Here is an 18,840-nt window from a genome sequence, read left to right on the forward strand (position 1 = left end):
TTGTGACATGCTGCGTCGGAGAGCTGCAAATTTCATATCGGACCACTTCTTCCTGATCTTATTGGAGAAAAAGTAAAACATCGTTCAATTTTAGATTTCATTTAATCTGGAGTTTATCACATTTTATTGACAATCACAGTAGGGGAAAATACATAACTCGTCCGGTCTGCGATTTACATCGCCAACGCTGTTGACAGCCGTCCCAGCTGTCAACAGCGTTGACAGCGTTTCTTTGCCGCCTGTCGTCTTTCCATGTCGCAAATTCTAGAGGTGCAGCCTTTTTTAGAAGGCGTGGTTAGGATCATTACGATGGATTTCAGCCGCCGGATTTATCAACAGCCGCTCGGTCTTACGATGGGATTGGTGTGGTACGCATGTTCTGTAAATCTCACTTGAGCGTCTGCGTACGACGAGTTCTCCGCTCATATCTACGATGCTTTCTACGACGGCTTGATAAATGAGGGCCTATGAAGGTGGTGTCATGGTTTGAGCCTGCTTTGCTGCATATTAGTCAGGATAGAGTGCTTTTATTGGTGGGACTAAGTAGTTTTCATTCATGAAACACTGCTTTGCCAGATATTACCATCAAACAGTACAGCACTGCGTCTTATTTCTCATCTTTCAGCATGCAATCTTCTCTCAATCGACTCTGTTGATTCTCATCTCACCTCACCTCTCACTGTTATTATTATCAGTCCTGGAGAAAGAAACAAGACGAAAGTGCATTAACCACTTCATGAATCTAAGCATGTTTTATGTGTCCATTGATTTTAGAAGACTGGTGGACCATTACACATCTCACTCAGCAAAAGCCTCATCTTTTCCTTCTTACCCCTCAGGGCCAGACTCTCTCAGCATGAAGGAAAGCGCAGTGGGTATAGTTCTGAATGCTTACCCCAACCCCCCTGAGGTGAATACCCTAAGCTCACAGTGAAATCATAGACCGTGTCAAGCTCAACAAACCAAGCAATCAGAGCTTTTACAGAATATTTTTGGGATGACACGAAGTCCCACTGGGATCAGAATTATTCTAAAACTATTGCATGGTTCAGAGTATAGTTAATCCTTTTTTACCCTTTTTAAGTTACCGCATCGCAAAATGTATATTCAATGTGCATCACCTGAGTGGTTGGCAGCAAACCTGAAACTTGTCCCCGTAAGGCAAAAGCAAATTAATCAGCTAGTGCTTCCGCATCTGCATATCACTGTTTTGGAGATTTCCCCCAATGCTAATGTCAGGTCAGGGTGAGCTGTGCTACTGCCATGCAAATGATTGGGCAGATTATGCAACCTGCCAGTGCGCTTAGTTTAAAGTTTAAATAGTTTAAATAATTATGTTTTTCTGCCTTTTTAGCAACTGGAAATCTTCTCTAGTACAACTCAATTTGTATACATATAGCTTAACCCCTCCTGTTGCTGTCTCTTTACAAGGGACATTGATGTGTGTGTGTGTGTGCGGTTGTCCAAGTGATATATAAGAAAGAACTATTCTTCCATAGGATCAAGGCACTTCTTCTATTGCTCCAGATTTCACGAAAAAAAAGGTCAAAGTGAGCATTCTTACTTGTTCATGCAGCCCCATACATAACAAGCTGCCATGCCAACAGACTCACACCAGGATGTGGGACAGCTACGTTTTTGGCCCACAGCACAAAAAATAGCAGTATCAAAACAAAAACCTCTAAAACTGTGAAATTATTGCTTTTTCAGGGCTGCAAAATTGTTAACTATATGACCATGTCTACTTTCCAATGCCATACAATGCCCATATTTTGCATGAGAAACTCACAAATACCCAAAAAATTCTGAAATTACTTTACTCCAAGGCTACAAATATCTTACGTAGCTTAAGGCTATGGCTACACGGAAACGTTTTTCCACTGTAAACGATACTTTTGCTTATCGTTTGGCTGTCGCGGCCACACGGAGCCGGCGTTCCCACTACCCCAAAACGATAGTTTTGGAGAACGGGTTCCAGAGTGGGAAGATCTGAGAACGGCGTTGTTTCGTTTCCATTGTTACAGCCAAAACGGATTTGTTTACATTGCGTCACAGCCACATGGCCAATGCCAGTGACGTATACACATACGTCAGTGACCAGAACAAAAAGCGGCTTCCATTCAAAATCCGGAAGAAGAAGACAACACAACAAGGACAGACAGCGATCATCATGGACCCCACAACATTGATAGTAGCACTGCTGCAGACACTGCTAACTACAGCGGAGTTGTTGAAGGAACAACGTGAGCTTCGCGCTGGTAGAAGTAGGGGCGTACACGCATGCACATTGCTTCTTCTATTGTTCTAGTGTAACCGGTGGGGGTGGCTTACAGCGCACATAGAGGTGTGGCGTGTGTACTGCATCGTTTTCATCGTTTCCAGCTTTCCTGTGTGGTCGCAATAATTTTCGTACCCGTTTTTTAAAAAAAACTTGTTTCGTTTCCGTGTAGCCGTAGCCTAAATGTCCATTGCAAATTATAACATGCCTCTGTTTATGCACTGAGTGACTTTCAGAACTGTGATATGGCACAGCTATCACATGAAAAGGCTTAAAAGGAGTTAAGAGGGGGTGGATGGTGGTGTTACACCACGGACTGTAGCACATATGCAAACACACCCAGCTCTAATTTGCGGAAGAGTGCGCATATACTCTGACTTATGATGACAGGTTAATTGTAAGATTGGCTGAGAAATGTCTGGAACTGGAAATGGAGGCTTCTGTTAGTGTATCCCTTTGTAATGGATATCAGCAATAGAAAAGGGAATTAAGCTCGGCCCTGCTACTGACAGAGCATTAGAATAATCCTTGCTACTTAGGACAACAGTCGGATACTAAATACACCAAATCCACTTCCCCCGCTCACAGAGCAAAAGCAAACTAATGAATGAGGCGCCTGTACATATTCACCATCATAATTGAAGTCAGACAGAGACCATTTATTTTCATGAAGCACCATAAAGCGCCGCTGCACCATCTATGCGCCTTGCCAAACAAACACGTAACGGCGAACAACACTGCGCTTACCCACAAAGGTATGCACACCAGGCCTGCCCTTTGAATATTTATTTTCTGAGTTGTTAAGTTCAAAACCCTAATGTGAGAGGGAAAGGAGCTACAAAAGAAATCTAAATATAAATGCAGCTAAGTGAATGACAGTCTCAAGCATAATGAAGCTAAACACCATTTAGTTCGTCATACCTCAGATTAAGTGTCATTTTTAATTCCTCATTACATCCCTGCCATTCGATTGCTGCTATTTCACTATATTCTGCTGATGCCTCAATATTTGCCTGCCTTTGGCAGGTGTTATAGTGTATTCATTGGTACTGAGACGTTATAGAGAAATCTGAAAAATGACCTTGCAACAAGAGGGTATGAATATGTTCAAGAATGCTCAGAGAATGAACCAAGGTCAGACAGACACACACTGACTGCCAAAGCCGGGCAGCTTAATTGCAATATTGATACTCCGGTTCAATATCCTCATCTGCAATTGGTGTTACCCCATGGAGCGCATGTCAGTCAGAAGATTTGTTGGCGCTCCATCATCTGATAGTAAAGTACCAATAATGACCTGTGATGTCTGTTTTGTCGTGGAGGAGAGGAGAGGAAATACGAAAGAAAAGGGCAGGGAATCAGAACCCTTATTGCTTCTGTCAGTCATTTTGGATAAGTTGCTGTGTTTGTGGTCGTGTTCCACGAGAAACCTTTGAGCAGGGAAACAGGCGTGTCATGTTTTTGGTGTTTTTCTTGCTGATCCAAGGAAATCTTTTTCTTAAGACTTCTTCTGAGCCACTGAAAATAACACAAACCCTTTTTATGGTCTCAAACGCTGGACAGAGTTTTTTCAAGCCTCCGGAATGGCCGGGCTTTGGACTTGGATTGCCAACAGGGATTTTAAACTGTGTTTGTTCTACGGTGTCTTTTTATTTACAATTTGAGCGAGACACAGGAGCGAGGAAAAAAATGATTGTAAAAGTTACAAAATTCATACTTAGCTTATATGGTTGTCTCCATGGCTCATGTGCTCATGAAGGAGAGATGAAAACTCCAGAAAGAGAGAAACAAAGAAAGCAAAGGCTTAAATCGCCTGAAATGGCCTGAAAAGGCCAAGTGCAACCTCATCCTTTCACATGTGGAGTGAAAATATTTCAGGCAGGGGACATTTAAAGTTACCAAATTCTTACCACCCTTCACTACTTTAATCTGAGATCTTTTAACGTTGTGTTGGACAGGACTCTCCACCTCCATTATCAAACCAAAAGGAGAACTTTACTTTCATTTTCATTTTAAATGAGCTCTGGCTCAGAGAAGACGGCAATGTTTCGGAATCGTGTTCAAAAATGGTTTCTTTTTTGCATGAGAGAGACTTAACCTGCAATTTGTGGATGGCACTGTGAGCTGTGTTCACAGACAATGATTTCTGGAAGTGTTTATGAACCCATGCAGGGATTTCCATGACAGAATCATGTCTGTTTTTAATGCCATGCTGCCTGAGAATCATGGGTATGCAATATTGTTATTCAATATTGTTATAGATGTCTCCAGATTCTCTGAATCTTTTGGTGATTTAATGTACTGCAGATGATGGATATTCAATTTTAAATCCACATTTTTCTGAGATTGCTCCACAATTTGCAGATTGATCTGACCATCTTTACATCTGAGAAACTCTGCCTCCTTTTTTTTTTTTTTTTTACTTATGTTACTGACCTATGGCCAATTAAGTGAATTAATTGCAGTATATTCCTCCAACAGTGTTTTTTAAACACCACTTATTTTTCCAGTCTTTTGCTGCTCTTGTTGCTTTATTAATTAGAAATGAATTGTATCCCTTTCAATACTTGATGTTTTTTTTTAGTTTTTTTTTTATGTTTACTGTGAAAAAAACATTGATTTGTAAGATTTGCAACCAGTGCACAGTGTTTTCATTTGCACGGGTGCTCTTGCTCTTTGGGGATATTTGGCCGTAAAATGAAGTCGGGAAAATGCCTTATTAGGGCCTTGCTGCTTAGGAAGACTTAAAAGAACACAACAAAGAGTCAGAGATGTTCATTCAGCCTTAAAATTCCCAGATACCAATCTGACAGGATCTGATGCCAATCAATGGGCCACAAGCCCAATCCTTAAAGACCCCTGCAACCAACAATCTATCACTAACAAGACATTCAAGGACCCTCGAACATGTTCGTCCTTCCCTGACTGATCGGAGCTGTTTTGACAGCAAATATGGAGCTATTAATTATTAAGCAGGTGGTCATAGTCTTATGATTATGGTGTGGTATAGATACCAATAAAAAAATAGTTATCATTAAGAATAAGTCACTAGGTTCATCAGCCATCATCAATGTGCTGTGAAGAGTACATCTACTTCGAAATGTACTTTTTTTTATTATGTACATGCTCTTCTCAGGTGCCACATCTGAGTGTTTCATGGTGTGAAAACACAGCTCACATGGAGAATCTCCGACCATAAAGGACGTTTAAGAACGGAGAAAGTCTGAAACCGATTTCCCCCAACAAACTCATATTCACGGCATCACATACAGCTTTTTTGTCCGAACCAAAATAAAACAAGAACCAACCAAACCAACCGGTGAGGTCAACAGCAAACATAGATGGGAAAAGAAACAAGAAAGTGAAAAAAATCTTAGAGGGGGTTTGTTTCTTAATCTTAGGGTTTGTGATTTGACACCTTGTGACTCTGGGCATCGTGACTTGATTTTTTTTATATTGGGCTTTTGTTCTTCATGCAAACATCGTGTGATAAAAGACTTGATAACGCACGCCCCAGTAGGTACCCCACAACAAAAACTTTGCAGCTGTAAGGGCAGAAATATTCAACTTTCCCGGAATCACTGCTTTTCTTGGATTTATATATCGTCGTAAAGTGAAAAAACAAGCAATCGGAAGTTGACACGTTCTTCTTTGCCAGTTGGGGGAAATGATCACTGCCGGCGTGAATGTAAACTTACACGGTTATGAAACATACGTTCTTTACAGCAACATTCCAAGTCCCACCAAAATTTCTCGCCCACAAAAGATTGCATAAACATAACTATACTGTACTCGGCAGTACACAATCTCTCTCTTACACACACACACACACACACACACACACACACACACACACACACACACACACACACACACACACACACACACACACACACACAGAGTTGTTCTTTTATAATGGCTTTGTGTCAGCATATAAAGGATGTTTCCTAACAGCCCCATTTATTCCCATCTCCAGCTAGCCTGTGCTGTCCAAACAACAGCATGAAACAAAGGATGGAAAACAACAAGGGGAGACAAACACATCAATCTGGTAAAAACCACACACACACACAACTGAATGAAGTACACACATATATGTACCCCACAGATACGGACTCTAATAGAGAGAATTAATACACAGCATTAGAAGATTTGAACTCATTTGTAGTCATGTAATGATACAGGTGAAGGATAGAAAGCAATTGAAATTATTGAGAAAAAACTTTTCACTAACGCAAGCAAGTTAGGGAAAACACTGAACGCGAGCATGTAAAATAACTCATCTTAAGGCAGAGGAGAATTAAATTTGTAACACAGCTTCACTGCACCGTGATCAACCCACTTTCAGTCTTCCTGTTTTAAGTGTGACGGGAAAGAAGCCAAAAGCATAAGAAACCTGAGTACAGATAAATCAGCTGTCAGAGCAGTGTCTCTGAGCCGGAGTGGGCCCTCAGAGATGAGTAAGCCTGATACGGAGGGAGCACCTTTGATTGGAGGTAAAGCTTAATGGGACTCCACAGTGAGAATTGAAAGGGCTGCAGAAACGCTCCAGCCTTCGGGATCATAACATGGAGATATTTAATAGGGGCACAGTACGTTTTTTTTTTTTTTTTTTTCCCTGTAAGCACTCACCTGCATATTTTCTTCCCCCTGGCCATAAGACTACTTAACGCACATCCATCCATCTCCCCCACATAACAACAACCCCCCCCCCCCATTGACATGGACAATTACTCGCACATCTGTACTTTACACACTTCTGTTTGTGCAACTTCCCTTAGGCTGAGTGCAATATTTTAGCAACACTTTTGCACTAAGTGCATTTTATTTATTTTTTATATTTTTTATATTCTTTATTCCGAGTGCTGGCACATAGCACTTCCATACCGTTTTTATATTGTACAGTCTGTATAGCTTTATATCTGTATAGCTTGGATATCTAGCAATCTAGCAATGTTGACCGGAAGTCGAGGAACGACATTTCGTTGTCAAAACTCACTTGTGATTTTTGTGCAATGACAATAAAAGAAAGTCTAAGTCTAAGTCTAAGTCTATTTTAGAAGGAAAATAAAGCGTTCCAAAACGCACACACAAGCTACCTGTCGTCTCTGGTTCAGACTGGTAGCTGCACTGAACCTATGAGCTTCAAATAATGTAAATGAGATGCTTTCATTTATTTTGTTTGTCATAACTCCGATTTCATTTACTACTGTTCCTCTGCTGCGTTGGCTCCGTCCCACTGAAATGCGTTGTGTGAATGTTTATTCCCATTTGCATCTACACATTTAGTATTGCACAAAAGCTCCCACCTTTTTCTTGGTAAACCGTTGAATCCTACGACGAAATTCAAACCAAAAACTGTATCGCCAAACAACAGTGGCACAAATAAAATTCACATACAGATGCACACACTTGTGTATTGAACAGTTGCAACTAACTAAAGCGAACAGGCTTGGGCTTAACACTGCCTGGGCATGTGTGGCAGCAATTGATTAAAGGCTCTTGTTTAGTTGGTCCGACCCCTTCATATGTTTCTATTGTGTCACTGATAAGGAGTTTGTATTCGAAATTACTAAAGGGAGTTGGCTAATTAAAACTAGAGACAGCCAGATTCGAGGAACAAAGCCATTGGTTTCACTGTTACATATTTGCATACACATTTCTTCTTGTTGTTGTTCTTTTCATTTTCAAGTTTGTACAGCGAGGCCTCGCCCTCTGTAGGCGTACAATAAATGTGAGTTTCTCTAGCAAGCTGACTTTGCTATGCAGATCAGAATCTGCTGTATCGCCTCAATGTCAACACAGGTCAGTTTTACGATGTTAGTTTATTACATGACAGTGTTAGTTCACTTATGAACTTTGAATATTATGACTACATAATTGTGTCTTTTTTTTTTAAACTTAATCTAACGGTGGGAATCAGGATAATTGAGTTAGAATGCTCAAGTGACATTATATCTTCCAGTGATAAATGGCTTAGATAATATATACCCTTTAGTGTTGTGCAGTTTCAATTCACATTGAAATTCTTAACTATGTTCACAAAATCTACTGGCACATGTTAATTTCTCTCTTTTTTAAAGAAATGACCCCCTCTGAATTGAGGGCATTGGCTTTCACTGTTGACAAGAAATACTTTTTTCTTCAACAGGTCTGTCAGTTAAAGACAGCCTTTTTCCATTTGAAATTCACATAATTCCTTTTAAGTGCAGCTGTAATGTGGCATGGTGCTACTGCATTTCACCATACTTAATCGTGTCCAACTCCTTCTGTCACATATCAGCTCCATAATCTATGGACTTTCCTGTGACTCCGTTCCTCTGTGATTTGTTCTAGTTTCTACCGGCTGACATTTAGAGCTGTGAATTCACTAACAAATGGGAAATGCAAATTACAAACGTCCAACTCGTAAAAAATGAAAGACTTCAATCAGAAGTCCGACTTTCATGTCAAGGTATAAAACATCAAACAAAGTAGTGGTAGAGCATCACTGGCTTATATATTTCTTATGTTGAGGGATCGGTGTAACTAATGGTGAGATTTGATGTTGATAGTAAAGCAAAAAGCAAGAGCAAAAGAGTTTCAACTCCCAACTCCTGAGGTGCCTAAAATGCAGCATTATCTAAGGTTGAAGTTAGGCAGATGTACAGAGGGAAGAAACTGGATAGCCTTTTATTGTGATGCAAGTTGCAACACAAAAGGAAAGAAAAAAAATCCCATAATATTCGCCCATTATTTTTCATTGTATAATCTTATAAAGTACAAAGAAAATATATCAAATTCTGAAAATCTCTCTTTACATGTGCGCCTAACACTTTCTTTTTTTTCAAATTTCAGGCCAGACACACGTTAAAAAAAAAAAGAGACAGGAAGTCAGAGGACTTGACGCATTATGCTATTCTAAAAAAGAACAGGGTGCATCTTTGCATAATGAATTAGGTTGGTTGACAACAGGTGGGTAACATGATTGGATATAAATAGATGGGCTGTACATAGTTCAACAATTTAGAGCATCTGAATACATTTTAAGAGGACCAGGCTGTAAATTTACATTGAGTCGGTTGTGGAAATCAATGCAGGGGTTGAGGAACAATTCTGAAAATCTGAACAACGTACAACTCTACCACGAACAAAACAAACAGACATTAACATGATTCAGGAATGATGCTGCCTTCTTTGAGCCCAGATTCAATTAATAGGAACTCTCACAGAAATGACAGAGATTTACAAATTTACTACGATGAGCCGAACACTCTGATTAAGAAGGCTGCTTAAATGCATGCTTATACATGTATAAAGCTATGCCTACATTCATACGTGTCAGATTCTTGAAATTCATTATACAGCCCCTGGCTAAAAAAAAAAAATGATAATCTTGGGTCTTCATTGAACCTCTTAATCAACCTTCACATATAGACTATTGATCAAAAGGGCTGTAAAAATGATATCATTGCTTGCAGGAGACACTGATTTAGGTGTAATCACCCAGGCATTTGCACTCTGTAAAGACATGTGCCTGACATTTAAATTAAACCACATGCATTGTGGCAAGAATGTGTGCAGTGGAGCACCCATTTGAGCAGGCAAGAATCAGCACCTCTCAGGTTAGAGAGGTGAAAGAGCCCCCCCCCCCTTCTGCATCTGCCAAACAAGGAAGCCACTTATTAGAAAATCCTGAACTGTCAGCACACTTGCATACTGCAGGCATACATTCTGTCGCAGCGTCCAGACACACACACACACACACACACACACTTTCCCCCATTCTTCTTTTTACACCTCTGTGTGAAACTAGGTCAGAAACACACTTCTGTCACTATGTTCGTCTTTCTTATCTTTCAGTCTTTTTTTATCTCTAAGCATTCTGCTCTACAACATCAGCATAAGGTAGCATCAGAGATGACATCATCAGGCGCCAGGACACATGCTGCTAACCAGATTGGAAGACACCATTACAGAGGCACTAAGATGCTTTTGATTTGTGGTTATATTTTCCAAAAGCAAACTGCAGTCAAGTGCAACATGCTGAGAAGAAAAATCACAGACTATCCGTTCTGAGCTCCTCATAGAAGACTTAGCAGCCACAGCAAGAAATGAACACCAAAAAGGATAGCTACAGAGGTCCCTTTTATTATTAATTACGCAATTCTACAGTTTACATGTTGTTAAATCTAAAGATAATCATTTGGTTGTGTCAGCTTTGTGGTACTTAGAAAACTAATCCAAAGACCGAACACCAGTGAAGCATTTAATTCATTAAGACCTCAGAGGCATTTCAGAGAAAATAAATCTGTGTGCAAACAGGCAGTTTTCTTATAACAGGATTAATTGGAAATATAAAAATCCAAAGAACATTGCACAATTTGAGAAAAAAAAACATGATCAAAGAACATTGTCCATGAAGTCATCACGCCTCAGTAACTAATCTTTTTTTTTTTTTAGAGGTATCTCGCTTTTAGGGTACCAATATAAAGTTGTTACCCTGCTTCACATTATAACACTTCTCATCTGTTTTCCCCTTTTTGTACCCTTTGTCACTTGTCACAAGTGTAAACAGCTGCCAACTTAGCTGCATATATTCACACTCATTCACCTAGATTTAAGGGATAATTTTTGCTGTATTTATTCATGTAAAACTTTGACTTAATCATCCACTGTAAATATGAAGACTTAGCAGTACAGTAGTTGGCACTGTGGAGAAACTGAGAGACACTTACAACTTGTTTGTGTGGACAGATGATGCAGAAGAGCTGTTGCTCAACGTGAACAGGCAATGGGAAGCAGGGAAAACATCTGAAAAAGTCTAGTTTTTATGGCTTCTAGTGCACGCAGAAAGAAACCTGAGATGTGGTAAACTTTGTCTGTTTTGCAGAAATATTAGTGTTATTGTGGACAGGGCTTGAACTTTACATGTAGCATCTTTAAAAAAAAAAGAAGAAAAAGTGACACTGCCCATCGAAAAGGAAAAATGTCTCTTGAAATATCACCAAAAAAGGAGAGTGATTGATTTCAATTGTACTAGTAGGGTTATTTTGCTGCATTGCATTTGATATATAAACAGTGGCTTAAAGCTGCAGTCTGCAACTCTTTTTCAAGCATAGTGCCTGGAACTGTCCGGGGATTCTGAAAGTAGTACATTAAATACCCCAATACAAAAAAAAATGAGTTCTCTAGGTCCCCTATATGTCCCGCTAGGTCCCTCCAAAGCCAGCAGGTTTGTTTACAAAATTGCAGACCGGACCGGTAAAAGGTAACCAATCAGGTTTACGAGCTGGGCTCTGTTGCCTGTCAATCACCGATTGTGCACGCGCGATACAAGGTAGGCTCGTCCCCACGCTTATTTATCTGGACTGTTGAACTTCATTACGGGCTTGTCTACTTACTGTGTCTTCCATGATCGCAAATGACAGGTGAGTTGATGAATGAGGAGTAGTATAGGCGCATCTGGCGTGCACGTCTACGTGCACGAGTTCTCATGTGTTTTGAAGGGGCGGGACAGGAAGTTGAATAACTTTTTATTTTTCGTTTAAAAAATAAGCATTTCTTGCATTTTGCGACTACGGAGGTCACCGTTTTCAACTTCAAGCGTTCTGATAGATCATGTAAACTCTTAAAATGCCAAAAAAGTAGGACTTTACGTATGACAACAACAAATCTTGCAGACTGCAGCTTTAAGCTAATGCTCATAGTGGTGTAACTATACTTCTTTCATGTAAATTCTTTAAGGGCTTGCATATCTTTTGTCCATTAGTGCAGGATTCCTAACTAAACCTCTTCCCCAGACTACACGGGTGCGTATAAACTGCTTTTGACTATGATTCCATTTCCCTTCTTTTGGTTTGGATCAACTGACATCTTTTTTTAACCTGCAGTCAGCCCAGTTTTGCCTTAGTTGTAAATGCTTTATTTATGCACTATTTTCTCATAGTTCTCTGTGAGAAACTCGTCCAGTCAAACTCGTCCAGCTTTAAGGAGGTGAAGCAGTATTAAGAGTGGCAGTTCACTTAATGTCATGATCAACTGATTATATCTCGTCTTGTTCTTCTGCCATACTTATTTAAGCTGCATTCAGTATAACTTAGAAGTGAGAAATTAGAATTCATTCAGTTGATTGCAAATCGGACGTTCAGCGGTTCGATTACCAGCTTCCCTGGACCACATATCAAATCGCCCTTAGGCAAGAAACTGAACCCCCACATAATCTCAGATGTGTCCAGCTGATTGTGAATGTGTGTGATGGAGGGAAAAAAGAAATGTGTGGCCTGTACTACTGTATAGACCAAGATGTGCTGAATTTGTGTGTGTATTTGAATATGGCTTGCAGTATAGAACTGCTTTGAGTGGTCAACAAGACTAGAAAAGCACCCTATCAGCCACGACATAACATAGCAGTCCATTTCCTGTTAACTGCGTTAACAATGGAAATCCCGCTTCTCATGCAATTTTCTTTGACTCCCTCCTTGTAGAGGATAGATAATTTAGTCTGTCCGGCTTTGCTAAATTCCACCACTACAGCTCTTCCCCATATTAGACATCTTTTGGGTTTTCCAGATGGACAAACCATTCATGGGCATTGAGTCAGCTGTCTTTTTGTCAATTAGTGGGCTCAACCCAAGTCCTGTCACATGTCTGATGACAACATGTGCATTCCCTCTGTGTGGTGTTTTAAAAGTCCTTTGAAACCTTATGTAATCTAACTGATTTGTGGTGATCGTAGAGTTTTTTTCTGTAAGGCTTCAACAATGCTTTGACAGTACTGAGTTATGAGCAAACACCCCATGAAGCAACCTCAGTCAGACCTGCTTAATCATGCACTCAGTGGGAATTGTCCAGCTGTGCTGGGGGTGATTTAATAGCCCTTAGCTTTGGGTGTTAGAGTTTAGTTTCACATCATTACTTTTTTTACACCTTGCATTGATTTGTTTAGTGGGGAAACGGGCCTTGTTGTAGTCCACAAGGGTATATAATAAATACCAAGAGAGAATGCAGTTAGTAGAACCTCCAAACACTACACTGTAAGGTAGAGTGAGGTGAAGAATGGTAAAAAAATATATAAAATGACAGGGAATAATCTCAAAAACCTGCTGTCACATGGACAGTATCTTCAGTGATATTTTCTTCACCACATGTACAATAACTTAATGATGCCTTAAGGGCTCTGGTAGCGTTCCTGTGTGGGCGTCAAATGGGAACTGATATTATGGTGTTGCATTTTTCTCAGCCCCAGGCCTGGCATGACTTCCAGCAATCTTTCATCATGGCTCTAATGTGCAGAGGAAAATATTAAAGTCGCAGCTATGAGTATGAATGAAACTTTTGGAAATTAGACATATGCAATGGGTAACAATGGTTACTTAGGTGGGAATAGTGCAAGCTAGATAGACAGCTGATCCAAGCAGGAATGACAAAATAGTCTAATTATAGACTTCTGTTCTGTGCCATGGATTCAGCAGAAGGATTGCACAGTATAAGAAAGCATGTAAAACAGACGTAAATGTGAAACGCTATGTCGCAAAAGTTGCTAATTTGAAGACCCGTACAGTGAATCTGTATTGGGGAGATGTGGGTCAGTCGCAACTTTGTTTAGTATTTTCCTGAAACCAGCTTTGAGCATCCATTTTGTATTTCGGTGCCAAGCATACTCACCTGGTGCATAGGCTGGAGTAAAAGAAAGGAATGAGAGAGATCCAATCAAATGAGGTTGTGTGATTTGACTTGGTGGTAATATGTTGGAAATGGTTTCCCGGACGTAGAGATGAAAACAGATAAAATGTAATAACACCCATGACTGTAGCAATATCAGATAGATGCAAATTTTGTGTTTTTTGTTTTTGTTTTTTAACTAAAGCAAGCAAAAAGCCCTTTAATACTCCCCTTGCCTTGAAATCCTACATTATGATCTGATGCTAGTAATTAGCTGAAGTCACATAATTTGTTATCTTAAATTCACCTGTGCTCAATCTTTAGAGGTTTAGAGGAATACGAACACCTGAAAGTCAGCAGCACTACCAAAGGAGGAGCCCGATGAAGACGATTTGTCCAAAAAAGTCCGGGAAAGTTCTTAAAACGTACTTGAAATCAAATATTTTCAGGGTTATGGCTTTGGATATATTATTTACAGGAAATATTCAATGGTGGTATCCAATTAAATCAAAATCAAAAGAATATTTAATTTCAACAGGCCTGCAAAGAAAGGAAATAGTTTAGTCTTCCAGAGAATTCAAACTGAAATGAAGGTTCACGAAAAAAACAAAAAAAAACAGCCTTGAGCAAACTGGTAAAGAAGCACTCAGGAGGTTTCAAAGTAAATATTTGAATGTCTTGGAATGACCTTGTCAAAGCCCAGACATCAGTATGACTGTGAATCTGTAGTATGAATTAAATGTTCCTGTACATCAGTCAAACTCGTCCAGCTTTAAGGAGGTGAAGCAGTTTTGTCTTGAGTAATGTGAAAATGTCCCAGTGTCTGCAGTTTCTAGATTTAGAGGGACAAGGAAACAGACTTGCAGGTGTAACTAATACAAAAGGGGGCTCTAAAAAGTATTGAGCATTGACTGAGTATTGACGATTACATACACTTCAGTTTTTTGCACCCTCAAAGTGGTATAAGTTTGTATATGTTCTGTTGATCGGGTGAATGTAAAGGCAATGTATGTTGGTCATATTTCTGCAAAAATCTAAAAAAATCAAAAAGTCCCGCACATCACTGTGTCCTGTGACAAAATAAAAGTGATGTCCTCTTAGAATTAGAAGCTTATGGAAATGGCCGCTGCTCATTTCTAAATGGTGAACTCATTAGTCCATGTGCAACAACTCAACAACTTTGGATTGCAATGAATTCTATAACAGTGTATCATAAATAGAACAAAATTTCAAGAACTAGTTTATACGGAGCCCGGTGGAGATCAAACAATATCTTTTTCAGGGGGTTTCAAGAAAGCGTTCTCTCACTTTTCAAAGTGTGCCCTTGCTTTATTAAATCGTGCGCTCGTCTAAATAAAGCGTGCGCGCGTATACATAAAGCGTGCGCTCGTCTTACTAAAACCGTGCGCTCACTGCCCCTTGATCGTGCCCACATTATATACCTTGTGAGCACAATAAACAAAAGTGTGCCCACGATCTGTAAGACGTGCCCACGACATTCTGTATGGCAACAATAAATCCAAATTGCTTGAAACGTTCGCACGTTGTATTAATTGTGGCCACGAAATCTGTTACCATTACAGTGTGAGCATCTCACCTTTTTAATCTATTTGGAAGTTGCTTGGAATGGAACAGTAAGTGCATTGTGCTATGGCGAATGTATGCCTAAGCAAGTATTATGGGACGAACAGTGTCCCTTAATGTAATGTATTCAAGTGCTTGGTCTGGACTGTTTGTCAACTGTAACCCTCCTTCTTGCATTATGCCTGTGCAAAAATCAAATACATCGATGTCGCATGGTATGGAGTCGAGGAAGGTGCATTTCCTCTTGCAGACGGTCAGATTGGCTTCATCGAGAGGAAAGAGATGATCTTCAGCCCCCCACAGATGCGGAGCCAGGTGCATTATATCCGGTATTCCAGCCGGAACACCTGGGTTTCTGGACGGACGGATGCGATGTGCATTCCATGTGTCTTGGATGCTGTTCAATTCATCCTGGGGAAAAAATTAACGAATGCAAATAAATATTTTAGGATTTTCATTTGGCTACAGCCCTGACTTGGGCGCCTTACAAGGCAGCCTTGAGAACAGGTGAGGGTGTGTGAAGTACTTTGAGTCAACTGTAGCTAAAAAATATTCACTTTAAATTACTATGTGCTGTGTCTGGATGGCCTACCTGGACAGGTCCCATGAAACACAGCTGGATTAATGCCTTGTCTAAGAAGTCACCGGTGAAAAGACCTTCATCTTTCAGCTCTCCAAATAGCTGGATGTATTGCTCAATTCCCGCTCTTCTCATAACTCCCCACCAACTCTCAATTCGCTGATTAGCACTACTTCTCCCTATCAAAAAGCTTGACTGGCCAGCCCGGCTGTCTTCATCATTTTGTCGCAAGAACACTTGAATGTCGCGCAGAACCACATTCTCCGTCCCCATGTCGGTGCGCATCAGCGTTGAGTACCCACCAGATCTCTCCACGGCTTCTATATAGTAGCCCCCAATAACACTGGGGTCACTATTTGTGAATGCCGCTCTGAGCCACATCACTTTCCTACTAAACCCGTCTATGCACCCGTTTATGCATATACCATACGGGGTCAGTTTATCATATGAGTCGACGTGCCAAATGAAATTAGGACCCCTGGAGAAGTACTGTCTCCTTCTCAGGCGTCTTGTGCGGCGATACTGGGTGGCTTCGGGATCCAGCTCAATAAGGATGATGCGCACATCTTCTTTCCTTACTCGAAACCCATTCCTTACACATTTAGTGTACATCCACCGATATCCATGGAACCTCCCTGGGCCTTGAAGTTGGTTGATGATAAAATCTATCACTGCACCCAAATCATCATACACCCTGCGGCGAAGACCGTTTTGTCCCAGAGACAAAGAACCAAATGGTAATTAATTGGTTATAATTATATATGAAGATGTATGCATGTAATGTGTTTAATTTGAATAATGAAAGTAGACCACATAAGCTCTGCATTTGTTTTCACTTCATTTAATTTGTTTTGTCTTTTTCTAGAAACGTTTCCTGGGAAGCCTGGGTGGGGTGAATCCGGGGGCCGCCGTTCGGCGCATGTTACGCCAGGTGGCTACATATCAGGTCCTGGGGGAGTACAGCCTGAGGGGGAGGAGGGCAAAAAGGCCTTCCAGGGCCTGGCCCTGTACAAAGTTATTACCGGTAAGTTTAACAGGTATTTTTTTACAATTCAGTGTTATGCAAAGTTTGATTGAGGTTTAAATGTGTAACTTTTTTTAAACTTTCATTTAACTTTCATTTGTAGAGGCCTGCATGCAGAACTACCCGCTAACAAAGGTTGCTGACATAGAAGAGTGCATTAGCCATGCACTGAAATTTGCACCGCACAGAAGGTAAATGTAAACTTTAGTCTGTCATATCAATCTCTGAATAGTCACATTAATGAAATTAAATATTGGTACTAAGTTGGATTAAACCGTTTCGTATTCTTTTTAGGCCAGCTCCTCAAGACGGAACAGACTGAACCAAATACCACCAGCACCCACACCCATTTTTTTATTATTGTAGTTAATTGTATTTTATTCATTTTATTCATACTGTTTTTTTGTTTATATTTTATTATTATTGTTTTATTGAAATAAAACCATGCAAATACACCCATTTTTGATGTTTATTCTTGTATTTAACAGTATTGATTTGGTATTAAACATTCTCATCCTGCAACATTTGCCATCACTGCTTAGCTCCGAAGTAAATAGTTGTCGTGCATTTTTACAAACTAGAAATATGACAACATTGTGGGAAAGAACCCAAATATGTAATCAACAAGGTTACTAGAATGCATAGTAACCTTGTTACAGAGAACTGAAACAAAACGTTTGACTTTGGTTCTCTAAAGGTTTGGTTATAACCAAACCAAAATCTACCACTTAAAAACGTTCCCTTTGGTTGTATAGGGGAACCAACACATAATAAACAAGGTTGGGGGAACCTCATGAGAACGTCTAGGGAACCAAATATCTAACCAACAACGTTGTGGGAACCATATGGGAACGGCAAGGGAACGTAATGGGAACCACACACATAACGTTCTGGGAACCTAAATAAATGTTGCCTGCTAACCAAATTAGAACCGAAAAAAAAACAAAAATCAACGTACTCAGAACCTAAAAACAACCAAGGGCTAACGTTCCATGACTGGACGCCAAGGTTGAAAGAATATTCTTGTATTCCATACCTAGCCCATGGTAAACCCTGATTAAGTCCATTTCAAAATGGTGAAGAATCATATCCTGCTGGTAAATTGGGCTCATGATGTTATGAGAGTGTGGAATCGTGGCCACGCTTTGCTTACTTGTGCCAATTTTAATTAGGCTATACATTTCTTAAATAACGTTAACACGTTTTGTGAATCATGACCACGCTTTGGTAAATTGTGGTCACGAGGTATATAACTTTGTTACTACAACGAGAGCACGAAACTACTAAATCGAGCGCACGATTTAGGTAAACGTGCGCGCGTTGTATTTCAACGAGAGCACGTTTTGGTTAAATGAGAGCGCACTTTGCAAAGTGAAGACACGTTTCAGTAAATTGTGCTCACGAGGGATATAACGTGAGTACGACTGTATTACAGCGAGTACACGACATTAGTAATTAGAGCGCACGATTTAGGTAAACGTGCGCTTGCTATATTTTAAGGAGAGCACGGTTTGGTTAAATGAGAGCGCTGTAGCGTTACCGGGTATTTATATACGTATTAAATATAAGGATTTATGAGATGTTCTTACAGTCTCAAATAAACCTTACCTCGAATTCAGGGCACCACCTACCTAGGTTTTTAACTTAATTTAAGTCACAGTCAGGTAGGAAAACTGTTCGAAATCTTACGATCCTGGTGTTAAATTAATCTTTCAATTAATAATCAATTAA

The 18,840-nt window shown here is 40.1% G+C and overlaps 1 long non-coding RNA gene across 1 annotated transcript; it reads left to right on the forward strand.

Annotated features, from left to right (window-relative positions):
- The first annotated feature begins 17,063 nt into the window (after positions 1-17,063).
- LOC142367069 (uncharacterized) lies at positions 17,064-17,438 on the forward strand. Its single transcript, XR_012767004.1, has 3 exons — positions 17,064-17,109; positions 17,213-17,300; positions 17,404-17,438. It is a non-coding gene; the product is annotated as an uncharacterized LOC142367069 (long non-coding RNA).
- Positions 17,439-18,840: the final 1,402 nt, after the last annotated feature.

Source organism: Odontesthes bonariensis, chromosome 18 (genome assembly GCF_027942865.1).
Source record: "Odontesthes bonariensis isolate fOdoBon6 chromosome 18, fOdoBon6.hap1, whole genome shotgun sequence".
Taxonomy (NCBI): Eukaryota; Metazoa; Chordata; class Actinopteri; order Atheriniformes; family Atherinopsidae; genus Odontesthes; species Odontesthes bonariensis.